At 33.0% G+C, this 17,484-nt stretch overlaps 1 pseudogene; it reads right to left on the bottom strand.

Annotated features, from left to right (window-relative positions):
* Positions 1-15,817: 15,817 nt before the first annotated feature.
* LOC124985690 (eyes absent homolog 1-like) overlaps positions 15,818-17,484 on the bottom strand; it is a 91,218-nt pseudogene continuing 89,551 nt past the window's right edge.

Below are 17,484 nucleotides of genomic sequence, written 5' to 3'. Positions count from 1 at the left end.
TTCCAACTGTTGAACACTTCTTTTGCCAGCCATCTCTAATTACACTTTATTTTCTGCTATTTTCACCCAACAAAACACCAATTCCTACTTCAGAAAGCTATCCATTAGCATCAGATCATTGTTAGAAAAAAACTAAAACTATGTTGAATGATTTGCTGTCATTCAGTTTAAATGTTCACGATGATTTTATATATCAACTACTGAAGCCAGAATTGGGGACAGGCAGTTAGTGTAGATAGATCCCCTATTTCTATAGGGGATCATGTCAAATCAGAGGAATGAATGCCATGAAAGCCATCTGCCTCTGGAAGTTGGAGACTGCCCCTGGGAGAATGAATTGTCAGAGATCTCTGGAGCCCATGACTACCAAATTTACCTGCCCTTATCAAGGACTTGCAATCAAGGAGATGCTAATTAATGCTCCCTGGTACATTGCCTGGCTGAATCACTTTGGCCTTCCCCTGCCCCATCCACTCTCACTTTTTACATCTCACCTGCAAACCAGGCCTAGTCACGTAGGCAGAGGAGTGAACTGGAGAACAAAGGAGACCTTAACCTATAAAAGATGTAGGGTGCGCTCACTTAAATGGCGGTTTCACTAGTACTTTTATTCCTTGAAGAAGCTTATTTCAGAAATAGAAGAAAAGAGCTTAATCATTAAAAGCAGGAACTTTAGAGCTACAATTTTGGTTTGAATTTTACTTTCCTGTAGTGTAATTTTGAGTAAATTATTACTTTGTATGCCTTGGTTTCCTTACTTATGAAATGGGAAAGTATTAGTAGCTTACCTCAGAGAAATGTTAGAAAAAGTTGGGCTCATAGTAAGACATTGGTAAAAGTTAAGTTTCATGATTTTGATCATTTTCAAGATCTATAAATTTAAATTTATTTTGAATTAGTTATATAGCTCAGAATGCTATAATTCCTATTGTGAATGTTTTGGACTCTTGTTTTACATTTCTAAGACTTCCATTCCATAAGGGTCTTGAAGATCTCCTTTAGCTTCTGTTATCTTGTCCCATTTCAATGATATGCTATTTCTAAATATTTACATATAATATACTCTCCTTGGAAATGGTCTCCTAATTCCCTCAAACTCTCTTTATATTAGGAATCCTAACTACAGTTACTCTTATCCCTAATACTGTTCTCTAGTTTCTATATAAGGAGGGGTTATTCTTCTTGAGGAAAAAAAGTACATTTCCAGTTACACACAGACTGTCCATATTTTATTTATCATCTTTTTGGACCTCGTTTCATCAATTATATTCTCTCCTTCTACCTTCAGGGAGTCAATTGCTTTCTTATTCCTCATAATCACTTAAAGATGTTTCTATTTTTCCCTTTTATTTCTAGTTGTAATTTCTTTGCTGTCTGTGTTCCTTCTCAACCACTTTTCTGGAGTTAAGAGAATATATTCTTGGTTGTTTCTTTTCTCCTCCGTCACTTCATGACCCACCGTGGACTGGCTGCTGCATTCATCACACATGGAAAAAGTTCTTCTCAAGAAAGACATCAAAGGTGATAATGACAAAACCCAGTTATGTTTTCACTTCTCACTTTTTATTTCTTATCACTTTCAGTCTGTTAAGCTCATTCTTGAAATTTTATGTTCTTGTTTTAGAGACAGAGTCTTTTTTTTCCCTCCAACAGTTAACCTCTGAATTGTGTTCCCCCTTGAGCTCCATCTCTTCCTCTACTAATAAATTAAAAAATTCTGTTTCATTAAACTTTGGTTCATGCCTTTTTCTAAAACTTGACATCTTTGTTATAGTCTTTCACTAAATATCAATAATTTTTTTTTTCTTTTAGTATCTGTACGGAGTGTCTGGCAAGAAAATACCTAACAAATATTCTCATTGAATGAGTCAATCAGTTAATTTTAAGGAAGAGATTATTTTTATTGAATGTGAGGTGGTGTTTGCCTCAAGTTTTTTTAGATTATTACAAGAGTCAGGTGAATGCGCTAAATGGAAAATGCAGCCCTGACTTCAGGGCAATAAGAAACTAGCAGCTGAAGTGAATTAGAGGACTTTCGCCCTATCTAAAATGCATATGGTGGTGGCACGCCTGTAATCCCAATGGCTTGGGAGTCTGAGGCGGAGCATCAAGAGTTCAAATTCAGCCTCAGCAACAGTGAGGCTCTAATCAACTCAGTGAGACCCTGTCTCTAAATAAAATACAAAATAGGGCTGGGGATATGGCTCAGGGGCCAAGTGCCCCTGAATTTAATCCCTGCTAGCTCCCTGCAAAAAATTACATATCTACAAAATAATGAAGGATCATTTTAATGTAGAACCTAGTGTTTTCATTTGTTACTGTTTTCATTTTATTTTTTCAAAAGAAGCCATAAATTCTATTTCTTAATATGAAATATTCAAATATTCAGAATATGTGGCAAGCCAAGAAAAGGCCATCTAACATGGAAGCCTCTGGGGGACCACATTTCCACCTATGATTATGAAGACTATTAATGTCTATCCAAACAAGTATATGAGATTCTAAAAGAGAGCATAAAAGACTTTAAAAATCTAAACTAGGACTTTTTTTTCCCACTGGATTAAACTATTTGGACATATTACAGGCATTCTAGATATAGAGAGAAGGAAATGGAGTGATAGATGTAATTGCTCACATTTTATCCCCCACATCTTACTTATGCTAAATATCTACTACACTGAAAGAAAACGTATCACTTTAAGAAATACACAAACAGAAATGACTCATTAGTTTCCAAAAATCTAGACCATCTCCTCCCTGCTAGGTATCTGTTACGTAGTTTGGGATGCTACAGTGGTGAGAGTAGGTGAGGGGTTAATCCTACTCCAATCTCCAAGGGCACACCCTCATGTTTCTAAACAAATCACAATGATTTGCTGGGATCACCCAGGTCTAAGTCAATGTAATGACCTTAATAATGTACACAAATCCCCAAGCTGTTTGCTTCCTTCTGGACTATTCAAGTACCTGTACCAATAAATTCTCCTTATATTTTATTTATTTTGAATTAGATTTTAATTACAAGAAAGACCATAACTCAGGATTACAAATTGGATTATTTATATGAGATGATAATATTTCTGTTATTTAGTTCATTTGCTAAAATCATCCTGTTTAATTGGAGATTCAATAAATCATTTAACTGAATGAAAAATCAAAATGATTTTTATGTTGAGTGTGAGAGGTTGTATATCAATATTTTATACCATGGTATATTTGATCTCTTCCTAGAGGCAGCTCAAATGTTTAGATTTTTTTAAGAAAATCCTTGATATTATTTATATTTAGATATAAAATTTCCAAAAATTATTGCACACAAACAAATTTGATGAACTTAAAAGGTGCTTTCATCTGTTCTGATTAATTTGCCATATAAATCACCTCATCTTAACTATCCTTGCTAGCTAGAATATGCCTATCCTACACTTCTACCTGTCAAAGATAAAATTCTACCAAAGGACTAACTCAATTCTTAATTCATCCATGAAACTTTTCCAGTTATAACACATCACTTCTTTTATTGACCTTCAATAGTTCATTTATTTTGTGGCACTGAGGATTGAACCCAGAATCTTGCACGTGCTAGGCAAATGTTCTATTCTACACTGTGGGATGTCCCAACCTAACATAGATTTTATTTTAAAATATGCTTTTCACATGATTTTGAGTTACTGCCACAGGTCATCTATTGTTAGGTTGGAGTACCTATATCCATTTCTGTCTCCCGGTGATACTTAATGCAATACTTACTCCATAAAACAAACTCCATTAGTGTAAGTGGGATTCAACTCATTGGAGGCTCATGATTTAAATTTACAAAGATTCCTTGGCTGCTCATTACACCTAGCTCCTGTGTAGCTTTATGATCCAATATTCCCTTTAGAAAATAAGATATCAAATAATTATGTAGACATGTTCACATGAATCGGAGTTCTTACAAATTTGCGTGTAACTTAATGTGTGTAGATTATATATTAGGTGTCTCCCCAATGACATGTGATACAATATGTGAGACAATGCAAAAAATTTAGAGATTAAATGATTGGGTAATAAGAGGTTTGACCTAATTAATGCATAATCCCCTGATAGATAGGCATTAACTTGATGGTAACTGTTACAGGTAGAGTGTGACTGGAGAAGGTACTTCCCTGGGGTGTGCCTTTATAACTTTAGGTTTAATTTTGCCGTTGTTGAGCTGAGTTTCTCTCCCTCTTCCCCTCTCTCTTCCCTCACCCCCTCCCTCTTTTCTGGTGTGATATCTTGAGCTGCATATTCTTCCATGATGTCTTGCCTTACCTAGATTCCCCAGGAATGGAGCTGGCTGTCTATGGACTTAGAACCTTGAAACGGTGAGCCCCAAATATACTTCTCCTTCTCTAAAATTGTTCTTGTTGGGTGCTTTAGTCACAACAGCAAAAAATTTGACTAAAACAAATAGAATTGAGGCATATGTGAATCAGGGAGATGTCTGGTATTCCTAATTCATCTCCCCACAGTCCTCTTCATACACTGGGAGTGCAATTTAACATGTGAGGTCTTTAAGTCCTATGACACCTGAGCAACAGAGAGTTGATTAGTCACAGAAACAACTCCGTTTCAAATTTGGATTGATACATAGCTTTATATTTCTAGAGATCAGGCTCATAAATCATAAATTATCAGATTATATACTGTAAATAATCACATACTTCTCAATTATATCCTGTTAAACATTTTATAGACACAAAACTTTGAGACATTTCTACAACCCTTATTCAGAAAGCATATATTACAGCCTGTTAATGACCATTTCCTACCCACAAAAAATGAGATATGATACTTTTTTTCTCCATAATAATATTTTCAGGCAGCGTTCTAACTTTTATCCAGGGCACCAATAGATTCATTAAACTATATGTAAAGTAACCAAACTTACATTTTAAGATTATATTTTCAAGATACTAGTAATGAATTTTAATAGTGGTGAGGTATGGACCAATAGTTTCTTTCAGATATTCCAAATATCTGAAGATTTAAATAAAATGAGAACGATCATTTAAAGTGAATATTTTGATCATTCAGAATAATGGGGATAGTCATTTAGATTCATGCATAACTGACAATTTGCTAGTTTATTGTTTCCCCTTTCTTTCATACTAAATGTTTTCTTTTTCAAAATTCAAAGCCATAGACTTTGTTAGAGTTAAATAGCATAGAGCTACACATTTATCTAATGTATTTTTCAGTCACTTTCTCATTATTTCACATGTGTTATGTTCTCCCTAAGTACAGTTATCAGATAATATCATTCCATATTCTAAGTCTTTCAGATCCTACTGCTTAACACCATGTATGACTTTTGAGAGTTGCTTTAAAATGAGAAGGATGAAGAAGTAGATTTGATAAATGTCAATTACACTACTTATGCAACATCCTTTATTTATTTGTTGACCTACAATGAATCAATCCAAATTCCCCCATTCTGTCTCTTGAGCCCATGATTATTGTTTTTTATTTCTTTTATCTGGCTAATGCATGAAAACTTGACTTTCATGAAAGATGAGTGGGAGAGTTAAATCTGAGACTTCAGGATATTTTTAAAAAGGTAGGACAATGTGAACTGAAGAAAGTATAATTGAGTATCTTAATTTAAAAATCACAATTAACATGTGTTGTGCAACTATGAAAGTTAGAAAAGGTATATGGTAGGGAGATACGTAGAACAGGACTATGGAGCCATTCCATTCTATTTGTTTAAAATGAGTTTATCAATTGAATGTGTTAAAAACAGACTTTTAAATTCGGAATTAAATGAAACTGAGAAGGACAGCTTGTATGATAGATTGTTAAATCAATATTTAAAATGAATCTGGTGAACTGCAATACCAACGTGCAATTAACAAGGCAAAATTTGCAAAACTAAATGTAAAAGTTTTGATTAAAATCAGCTTTAATTACAGTGTCATTGTATGAAGGAGCCCAGGACAACTTAGATGAAAAACATCAATGCTGGGACATTAAACTCCTAATAGAAAGCATGAAGGGACTTCCATCTGTGAACCTAAACTGAAGCTGCATTAATAAAATTATAATTCTTTATGACATAAAGTAATTACACTTCACACTAATACAAAAATTACTGAAATTCTAATTAAGTAATCTCCCATTTAATAACAAAAGGGGGTTTTGTCCAGGTAAGGTTGATCATCATGGTGAATGATGTAGATATGTTTAAAGGAATATGAGATGTTCAGATAAGTTCATTCATATTTGAAGGACTGTAATTGTAAATAAGAAGAAAATTTGTTCAGGTATTCTTCAAGAGGTTCAATAGAACTAGTAGTTGAAATCTATGAAGTTTAAATTACTTTCAAGAGAACATTTTCAAGTAATTAATTCTGTCCTAGGTAGAAATGAGTTATTTAATGATGGATTACTTTGAAAACTGCTGTTTTTCAGATATTCCCAAACACCCAAGATCAAAGGTTCATAACCTTGATCATTTGCATTCCTGGAAAGGCAGGACCTTCATCCACCTTCAATGCCACATCCATTTGATTCAGTATGAACTGTTGTATCTTCAGTCTAATTATATTTTTTCCATCTTTGTGCTCTTACTGTTAGTTGATTTTGGTGAAATTTCTCTGATTGATCCAAGTGGACTTAAATTCTCAGGAAAGATTCATTTATTGAATATGTGGTGAAATAGTTTTGAAAGTGAATAAATATGACAAAATTTACATGGAGGACAAGTATGTAATAGATGAAGATGGTCAATACAGCCTACATTTACAAAAGTACAAAGGAGGCAACAAGGCACAATTACAGTGTTCTTTTTAAAGTTTTTTGAAAATGAATTTTCCACTAGGGAGGCTCTCCAACTACCTATATCACAATGGCTCCATGATCCAAGGTCACCTAAAGCAGATGCTACCCCTCCTGACAGTTTATCAGGTGGTCCTTAGCAGCCTGATGCTGCATCCCACAGCCTGCTCATTTGCCTCCTCTGGCCTCTTCATGCAGGCTTTGCATCATCCTACAGCACCACAAGAAGGCAAGAATATTACAGCAACATATTTTCAGAAAGAGACCGTATTCACATAAGCTTAATAAAGTATGTTAAAACTGTTTTAGTTTAGTAACTTTATTACTATTGTTATTATAAATGTCTTGCTATACTAACTTACAAAGTTTATCATTGGTATGTATGCATAGAAAAACCATGATATATAGGATTCAGTATTATCCAAAGGTTCATACATGCTCTGGGGGTCTTGAAACATGTGCCCTATAAATAATCAGGTACCACTATTTGTTCTAGTGGAAGTTTTTATAAGAGGGGATAAAAATAAAAATATGAATTAACTTCCCTTAATACCCAATTTGCTATCTTATTCTGTTCAATGTAAAGAGGTTCAATCAAATTCCCATACCCCCAAATATATATATACTGTTCCTCAGCATGCTTGAGTTCCAAAGGATATTAATACAAACAAAATTTCAAAGTAATTTACATAAAAAATAAAGGAAATATGCAATAATGTTACTTAAATTAATAAAGTTATATGTTATGGATCTTTTAAAAACAAAAAATAATTTTAGTGTTTTAGGTACTCAATAAACTATATGAGCAAGTAAAATCCTCTGGCATACATGGATAGATAGATTAGATAGATAGATAGGTAGGTACAGATATGTATGTGTATATTAGAGAGATATTAGTTATAGATACATATTCAGAAACATTCCTAATTGTATCAGTCTACCACACTTTCTTTCTGAGCTCCTATTGAATTTATGTATCATCTAATCACTCATAGCATTCAAAAGAAAAACTATTCAGTTACCTCAAGGTAAGTAAGTTTTTTTAAAATATTGCTTTCTTCCATACTTTTCTTAAACCCAAAACAGTACACAGAAATTAGTGGGTGCTCAATGAATATGTATTATTGATTTTTCACATCTAGATGTAGAGTTTTCTAAACTCCAATGACTTGATTGTTTCTCTCCACCAAGTAGTTTCCTATAATAACCCCTTAGAATGTAGTTTAAAGTAAATTGCCAGGTCACCAGTGAAGACAAATCTGCCAGTTTAGAAGCATATCGGTTATTACTGTCGAGTTGGATTCTGAAGTGTTTTTGTTGAAATATTCCACAACTGCTAGCATCTCTGCACCTCATTATTGTTAGGTCATGAGAGGATTTCATCCTGGTAAATTGCAAATGCCCCATTTGTTCAGACGTCCTGTATTTGGCACATCTGTGTGTATGTAAAACATTATGAGGAAGTAGGCCAAAAGAAAATTGTCATAATGCACCATTAGTGAGTCATCATGCCCCACAGAAACTTTCTGGCACTATCTGGTTATAATCTTATGCTCTGAAATATGAGAATTGATAGACCTTTTAATTTTTATGTCAGCTAGTGTAATTGCAGATGCTATTCTTATTCAAAATGGACCACATTTTGCCCACAGCCAAAAGTATCCAGCTCCTATTGACTTTAATGTGAGGGTGGGCATAAGAAACTGACAAGAGAATTCAGCCTAATACTTCTAATTGCTTTATTAATCTTAAGCTGGTTTAACTTAATAATATTCAATTGTAGAGAGTTTCACAGGTTATTTATTCATTTTCCATAGAAAGCATTTTCTTGAACCCTTTCAGAAAGGGCTTTTTTCATTATAAAGCAGATTCTTTGACTACAGAGAAGAGAGATAAATAGAGGCTACTCCCCAGTATCAAATATCAGCATAAGGTAAGAATGAAGCACACATTTCTAAAAGGAGATAAAGGGGAAATTTTTTGCAACATTTAAAGTAGCACACATCCTATTTCTATACTTTAAAATTTTAAATTATATATATATATATACTATATATATGAATGGAAAGAGTCCTGGAATGTGAAGAAATGAGGGACCATAAACCCAGGTAGGTAGGAATGAATGGAGTAAAGGACAGGTGAGAAGTGGAAAGGCCCCAGTTATTTTACCAATAAACTCTCTTGCATTATCTCACATATGAGTTTCTGGGGGGACACCTAATATTTAAACCATAAAAGAAAGCATGTCTGCCAAAATTAAAACTCAAATTTTTGATGGTTTGAAATTCAGAAAGTTGTTGCTTAAAGAAAAAAAGGATTATGGTTCCAAATTTATTCCTATTTTGAATGTAGTTGGGATTTTGTGGACCCTTGAGCTTGCATATATTTTTTAGAATAGCTCTATTTCTTAAAAAAAAAGAAAAAAAAGTTTTCTTGGGATTTTGATATAGATTACATGGAATCTCTAATCATTAAAGGTAATACAGAAATCTTTTTACATTATCTTCTATTTCTTAAATAGACTATGTTCATGCGCTGGAGTTGTAGTTCAGTGGCTAGAACTCTTGCTTAGCACATGTGAGGTACTGGGTTTAATCATCAGTACCACATAAAAAATAATTTAAAAAAAGACTTCTGCAGTATATGGTTTAATTGTCTAATATTTATGGATTTTCTGATTTCTACTTTTGATTTCTAGTTTATTCTATCATTTTTAGAAAAGTATTTCAGTATTTTAATATATTAAGTTTTTTGTGCCATAACAGCTGGTCTATTGATGATAATATTCTATGAAACTTTAGAAAATGGTGTTTGTGGATCTAATTGGCTTATATTCCTTTACAAGGCTCTGTGTTTCCTGATTAACATTCTGTCTGGCTATATTTTCCCCTAGTGTGAGGAGATATTGAAGTCTTATATTATTGTTCAGCTTTTATTTCCTCAATTCTGTCAACATGTGCTTCCCATATTTGGGAAATAGATTTGGGAAATTTGAGTTGTGTATGCATTTCTTGTTATTGTAGTATACTACAGGATGGCCCACTTTATCTTTTTAATATTCTACTTGCTCTTCATAAAGTTTTTGACTTAAAATATCTTTCATTTTATATGACTTCATGTTCTATAGTGAGCTTTGCATAAGATATATATGGGCAACTTCCTCCCTTTTGGTCACTTTAATGAAACATTTTTTCCATCCTTTTACTTTAACCTACTTATGCCCTTACACCTAAAATCAGTGTCCTATAGACAGCATGTAATTGGACTTTTTTTTCGGTTTTAATCCTGTTAACCAATTTCTTGTGTTTTAAATTAAATATATATTTAATTTGTATTACCCTTTATTAAATATAAATCCATTTAAATAAACCAAGGAAAAGGTTAAAATTATCACAATGATCTTATAAATTATTTTCTGCATTTTTTGTTTCCTACTTTTCTTATTCCTTTGTACTTCATTGATTTCTTTATAAAGACATGCTTTGATTCCTCTTCCATTTCCCATTGTATCTTTTAAATATACATATTTTATCATTTACATGGGGATTATATAAAAGCAGTTAAAGCCCAAACTCTTTTTTTATTTGTTTTGATAAATTATAGCAGCAGAATGTATTTCGATTCATTGTACATGAATGGTGCATAAATTTTCATTTCTCTGGTTGTATGTGATGTAGTCATACGATTTTGTGATTATATGTGTATCTAGGATAATGGTGTCAATATCATGCCAACATCTTTTCCACTCCTATGTCCCCTCCCTTCCCCTTCTTCTCCTTTACCCCATCCAAAGATCCACCATTCTTTCCTTGCTTCCCCCACATTATGGATTGGCATCTACATATCAGAGAAAACACTTGGGCTTGAGTTTTTGGGGATTGACTTATTTCACTTAGCTTGATATTTTCCAACTCCATTTATTTACCTGCAAATACCATAATTTTATTCTCTTTTAAGGCTGAAAAATATTCCATTGTGTATATATACCAGTTTCTTTCTCCATTCATCTACTGAAATGCTTTGAGGTTGGTTCCATAGCTTAGCTATTATGAATTGAGTTGCTATAAACATTGATGTGATTGCATTACTGTAGTATACAGATTTTAAGACCTTTGGGTATAGATGGAGGAGTGGGATAGCTGGGTCAAATGGTGGTTCCATTCCATGTTTCCTGAGGATTCCCCACACTGCTTTCAAGAGTGATTATGCTAATTTACAGTACCACCAGCAATGTATGAGTGTACCTGTTTCCCCACATCCTAGCCAACACTTATTGTTGCTTGTATTCTTAATCATTGCCATTCTGACTGGAGGAATATGAAATCTTAGAGTAGTTTTGATTTGTATTTCTCTAATTAATAGAGAGGTTGAACATTTTTTCACATGTTTGTTGTGAAATTGTATTTCTTCTCTGAAGTGTCTTCAGTACCTTTGCCTATTGATTGATTGGGTTATTTGGGGTTTTTTGTTGTTGTATTTTGAATTCTTTACATATATCCTGGAGATTAGTGCTCTAACTGATGTACATGTGGTAAAGATTTTCTCCCATTCTATAGGCTCTCGCTTGACATTATTGTTTCCTGTGCTGAGAAGTTTTTAGTTTGAATCGATCCCATTTATTGATTCTTGATTCTACTTCTTGTGTTAAAGGAGTCTCTTTAAGGAAGTTAGATCCTAAACTAACACGATGCAGATTTGGGCCTACTTTTTCTTCTGTTAGATGCAGGGTCTCTGGACTGTTCCTAGGTCCTTGATCCACTTTAAGTTGAGTTTTTCACAGAGTGAGAGATAGAAGTTTAATATTATTTTACTCCATATGGATTTCCAGTTTTCTCAGTATCATTTGTTGAACAGGCTGTCTTTTCTACAATGTATGTTTTTGGCACCTTTGTCTAGTATGAGATAAATGTATTTATGTGAGTTTGTCTCTGTGTCTTCTGTTCTGTAACATTGGTCTACCTGTTTATTTTGGTGCCAATACCATGACATTTTTGTTAATATAGATCTGTAGTATAGTTTAAGATCTGGTATTGTGATGCCTCCTGCTTCACTCTTCTTGCTAAGTATTGCTTTGGCTCATCTAGGTCTGTTATTTTTTCCAAATGAATTTCCTTCTTGCTTTCCCTATTTATATGAGGAAAGACATTGGGAGTTTAATTGGAATTGCATAGAATCCGTAGAACACTTGGTCACATGGCCATTTTGACAGTATTAATTCTGCCTATCCAAGAGCATGGGAGATCTTTCCATCTTCCAAGGATTTTGCTAATTTCTTTCTTTAGTATTCCATAGTTTTCATTGTAGAGGTCTTTCACCTCTTTTGTTAGATTGATTCTCAAGTATTTTATTTTTGTTGAGGCTATTGTGAATGTGGGGTATTTTTCCTAAGTTCTCTTGCAGTGGATTCATCACTGATATTGGAAATGCATTGATTTTATATCCTGCTACTTTGCTAAATTCATTTATGAGTTCTGGTGGATTTTTTTGGATCTTCTAAATATAGGATCATGTTCTTAGCAAAAACTGATAGTTTGAGTTCTTCTCATTCATATCCCTTTAATTTCTTTGGTCTGTCTAATTGCTCTGGCTAGAGTTTCAAGGACTATGTTGAATAAAAGAAGTGAAAGAGGGCATCCCTGTCTTATTCCAGTTATTAGGAGGAATGCTTTCAATTTTCTCCATTTAGAATGATGTTGGCCTTGGGCTTAGCATAGATAACTTACAATGTTGAGGTATGGTCCTACTATCCCTAGTTTTTCTAGTGTTTTGAACATGAAGGGGTGTAATATTTTGTCAAATGCTTTTTCTGTGTCTCTTGAGATAATCATATGACTCTTATCTTTAAGTCTATTGATATTGTGAATTATGTTTATTGATTTCTATATGTTGAACCAACCTTGCATCCCTGGGATGAACCCTAATTGATGATGGTGCACTATCTTTTTAATACATTTTTGTATGCAATTTGCCAGAATTCTATGACAAAGTTTTGCATCTGCGTTCATCAGGGACATTGGTCTGAAGTTTTTTTTCCTTGAAATGTCTTTGTCTGGTTTTGGTATCAGGGTGATACTGCCTTCATAGATAAGTTTGATGGGATTCCCTCCTTTTCTATTTCCTGGACTATTTTGAGAAGTAGTAGTATTAGTTTTTCTTTGTAGGTATTGTAGAACTTGGTTAAGAATCCATCTGGTCCTGGGTTTTTCTTTGTTGGTAGATTTTTGATGGTACATTGTATTTCACTGCTTGAAATTGATATGTTTTAGCTGTGTATGTCTTCTTGATTCATTTTGGGTAGTTCATATGACTCTAGGTATTTGTCAATGTCTTTGATGTTTTCTATTTTGTTGGAGTATAAATTTTCTAAATAGTTTCTAATTATCTTCTGTATTTCAGTTGTGTCTGACATGATATTTCCTTTTTCATCACAAGTTTTAGTAATTTGAGTTTTCTCTCTCCTCTTTGTTAGTGTGGCTAAGGGTTTATCAATTTTATTTATTGTTTCAAAATCTAACATTTTGCCTATTTTTAAAATTATTTCTTTTGTTTCAATATCATTGATTTCAGCTCTGATTTTAATTATTTCCTGTCTCCTAGTACTTTTGGTGTTTATTTGTTCTTTTTGTACTTGGTTAGGTCATTTATTTGTTGACTTTTAAATCTTTTCCAAATAGGTTCAATGAAATGAACTTTCCACTTAGCACTGACTTCATAGTGTCCCAGAGATTGTGATATGTTGTACTGGTATTCTCATTTATTTCTAAAATTTTTTTAATCTCCTCCTGAATGTCTTCTGTTATCCATGCATCATTCAATAGTGTATTATTTACCCTCTAGGTTTTGAGATAGTTTCTGTTTTTTATTTTATAATTGATTTCTAATTTCATTCCATTATCATCTGATGGAGGGCAGGTAGTATCTCTATTTTTTTTTTCTATTTGCTAAGAGTATCTTTGTGGCATAATATATGGTCTATTTTGTAATAGGATCTATGTGTTGCTAAGAAAAAAGTATATTTGATGGATGAAATATTCTATATATGTCTGTTAAGTCTAAGTTATTGATTGTATTGTTGAGTTCTGTAGTTTCTTTGTTTAGTTTTTGTTTGGAAGATCTATCCAGTGTTGAGAGTATTAAATTCACCCAGTTTTATTGTGTTGTGTTGGTCTATTTGATCTTGAAATTGAAAATATTTATTTGATATATATAGATGCTCTATTGTTTGGGATATAAATATTTATGATTGTTATGTCTTATTGATGTCTGATTCTCTTACATGAAATGTAAAGGAAATGCCCTTCTTTATCCGTTCTGACTAACTTTGGTTTGAAATCCACTTTGTTTGATATGAGGATGGAAATTCCTTCTTTTTTACACAGTCCATGAGAATGATATGTTTTTTTCTCATCCTTTCACTTTCAGTCTGGATGTCTCCCTGTGAGATGCATTTCTTGAAGGTAGCATATTGTCACATCTTTTTTTTTTAAATCCTATCTGCTAGTCTCTGTTTTCTGATTTATGGGTTTAGACTGTTAATATTCAGGGTTATTATTGAGCTATAATTTGTATTTTTTGGTCATTTTGGTTTATATTTTGTTTTTAACTTGACTTGGTATCTCCTTTGGTGGGCTTTTCCTTTAGTGTACTTCCCTCCTTTGCTGTCTTTGTTCATTTTCATTTCCTTCTCATGGAATATTTTGCTAAGAATATTCTGTAGTGTAGAGTTTCTTTTTGTAAATTTTTTAAGTTTTGTTTATCATGGAAGGTGTTCATTTTCTTATCCAATATGAAGCTTAATCTTGCTGGATATAAGATTCTTGGTCGCCATCCATTTTCTTTCAGAGCTTGGCATATGTTGTTCCAGGGCCTTCCAGCTTTGAGGGTCTGAATTGAGGAATCTGCTGAGATTCAAATTGGTCTCCTCCTATATGTAATCTGATGCTTTTCTCTTGCAGCCTTTAAAGTTCTATCTTTATTTTGTATTGTAGGCATTTCCATTATCATGAACTTTGGTGTGGATCTGTTGTAATTCTGTATACTTGATGTCCTATATGCCTCTTATATTGGATTTTCCATTTCATTCTTCAAGTTTGGGACATTTTCTAATGTTACTTTGTTTAAAATATTGTGCATTCCTTTGGTTTTGCCTCTGTGCCTTCCTCTGTCCCAATAATTCTTAAATTTGGTCTTTTCATGTCATCCCATATTTCTTGGAGTTTCTGTTTATGGTGTCTTACCACCTGCACTGTGTGGTTGACTTTATTTTCAAGATTATGTAATTTGTCTTCATTGCCTCTTGTTCTGTCTTCCAAGTGATGTAATCTGTTTGTGATGCTTTCTATTCAGTTTTTACTTATGTTTATTGTTTATTTACTCCATTTAAAGATTTTTGTTTGTCTTTTTTTTTCAGAATCTCTATTTCTTTATGGAAGTAATCTTTTCCTTCCTGCATTTGCTCTCATAGTTTCTTATTGAAGTGATCTTTTGTTACCTGCATTTGCTCTCTCATATCATCCTTTACTTTCCAGATCATTTTAATTATGTATATTCTGAACTCTTTCTCTGATATTTCTTCTACTGCGATGTCAACAGATTTTATTATTGTATCCTCTTGGTTTGTTTGGGGCACCTTCTTTTTTTGTTTTTTTTTTTATGTTATTCATGTTTCTTCCTGTCTACCAGTGTGGATCCAAGGAATCTAGTTTCTACCTTATAGATTATGTGTCCCTGCTGGTTTCTAATACCTTGCCTTTAAGGGGGAGAAAAATGTTGAAAGCACCCAGTGCAAATAATGTGCAGCCTTAAGTATCCCCTATTATGAAGTTTACAGGTTTGTCACAATGAGCAGAATGATATGTTTAATTATTATCTACAATACAAACAATAGGTTTGCAATAGTGTCTACAGCTTCTAATGGTGGACAAAGAGAGAAAAGGATCATGTAGGATGTGATGTTTATGAGATAGGAAGTGAGAATATAGAGTTATTAGATCATAGGAGAGTGAAAGAGAGATCAATAAAAGTTGGCTGTTAGCAGGAAAGACAGAAAGGGACTCTCAGGTGTAATGAAGCCTGCAGGGACCTTGGTGATGGTCTTCCAGATCCTGGCTAGATGGAAGAAGCCATGTTTGTAGTTGGCAGTGGCAGCAGTGTCAAACCTGTAGGTATCTTGGTGTTTGTATTTGCTTTTCCCAGAAAACCTGAAAATATCATGATTGGTGTGATTCTGAAAAATTCTTTTATATTTCAGTGGAAAGGATTTTCTGTATTTCTGATAGGGCAGGTCTAATGATTTTTTGAGTATCTGTATATCTTGAGAGTCCATTTTTTTTTCATTCTTGATTGATAGTTTTGCTGATACATTATTCTTGTTAGGTAATTTTTGTCTTTCAGCCCTTTGACTGTATTTCTTCATTTCATTCTGGATTGCAAGGTTTCTACTGGGAAATCCAGTGATAATCATGCAAGACAAAACTCATTGATGATACACCACTTTTCTCCTGCTGCTCAAAAGATTCTCTTCATGATTTTTGAAACTTTAGATTTAATGCTCTTCATTTTTTTGTGTCCTCATTTTTATCCCATTTGGGGATCATTAAGCTTCATGAATTGTTATGTCTTTTTCATTCTTCATGTTTCTAATTTGTCAACCATTATTTCTTATTGAATTCTTTAGGACTCAATTTCTGCTTACTCCTATTTACCATTTTTATCTCTCTGTTCATATTCTCACTTTACTGATTTAATTCAGTTTTTCTGTTTTCTTCAGGCTCATGAAACATTTTCAAATGGTTATTTAAGATTTCTGTAGTTAATTTATAAATCTCAGCTTTAAAATTGTAAATTACTATGGCTTTTTTTTTTACCCTTTGATTTAGCCATCTTTCCATTTGTCTCTATATGCTGCATAGTATAATTTAGATTCGTCCATTTAAAACTCAGACAACAATAGATTATCAAAGGCATTGTGGAGAAGAGTACAAAAGTTTGTAAATTAAAATGGAATGACCATACAACCCAGTAATTCATCTAAAGGAAGCATATTAAACACTTCAAGCACTAAAAGAAATTTAGGTTTACACTATATTTTAAACTGAAAAAGCATTCACTTCTATTCCATATGGAAATTCTGTACTCATATCTCCTCTGAATATTACATTATTGATATCACAGCTCTTTTTATATCATATAAGCATGAGCAAAGTTCTAAGATGCTTTTTATTCTTTCATATTTCAAATTTTACATAACCAAAAGAGATGAAATCAATGTGTTGAGGAGATATCCCAATTACCATGGTCAGTTAAGCATTTTTTACATTAGTCAAACTATGGAACTGCCTAAGAGTCCATCAATGAATGAATAAATTTAAAAATATGGGAGTTATATATATATACATATAGTTTGTGTGTGTATATGTGTGCATATACATATAAACATATACAATGAATTACTATTTATCCATATAAAATAAACTCTTGTCTTATAAAGCAATAATGTTTAACATACAGGATTTTACATTATGTAATATAAGGTAGACACAGAAAGTCATTTACTATATTGTTTCACATATAAAATCTGAAAAAGTTTAACACAATGTAGAGTGAAATGATGCTCACAATGGCCTTGTTTGTTGGAGTGTAGGGATAATGATCAAGGGATGCAAAATTTGAATTTCACAT

This window comes from Sciurus carolinensis, chromosome 5 (genome assembly GCF_902686445.1).
Source record: "Sciurus carolinensis chromosome 5, mSciCar1.2, whole genome shotgun sequence".
Lineage (NCBI taxonomy): Eukaryota > Metazoa > Chordata > Mammalia > Rodentia > Sciuridae > Sciurus > Sciurus carolinensis.
The sequence above is the reverse complement of the archived record's forward strand: the minus strand, read 5'-3'. Positions and strand labels throughout refer to the sequence as shown.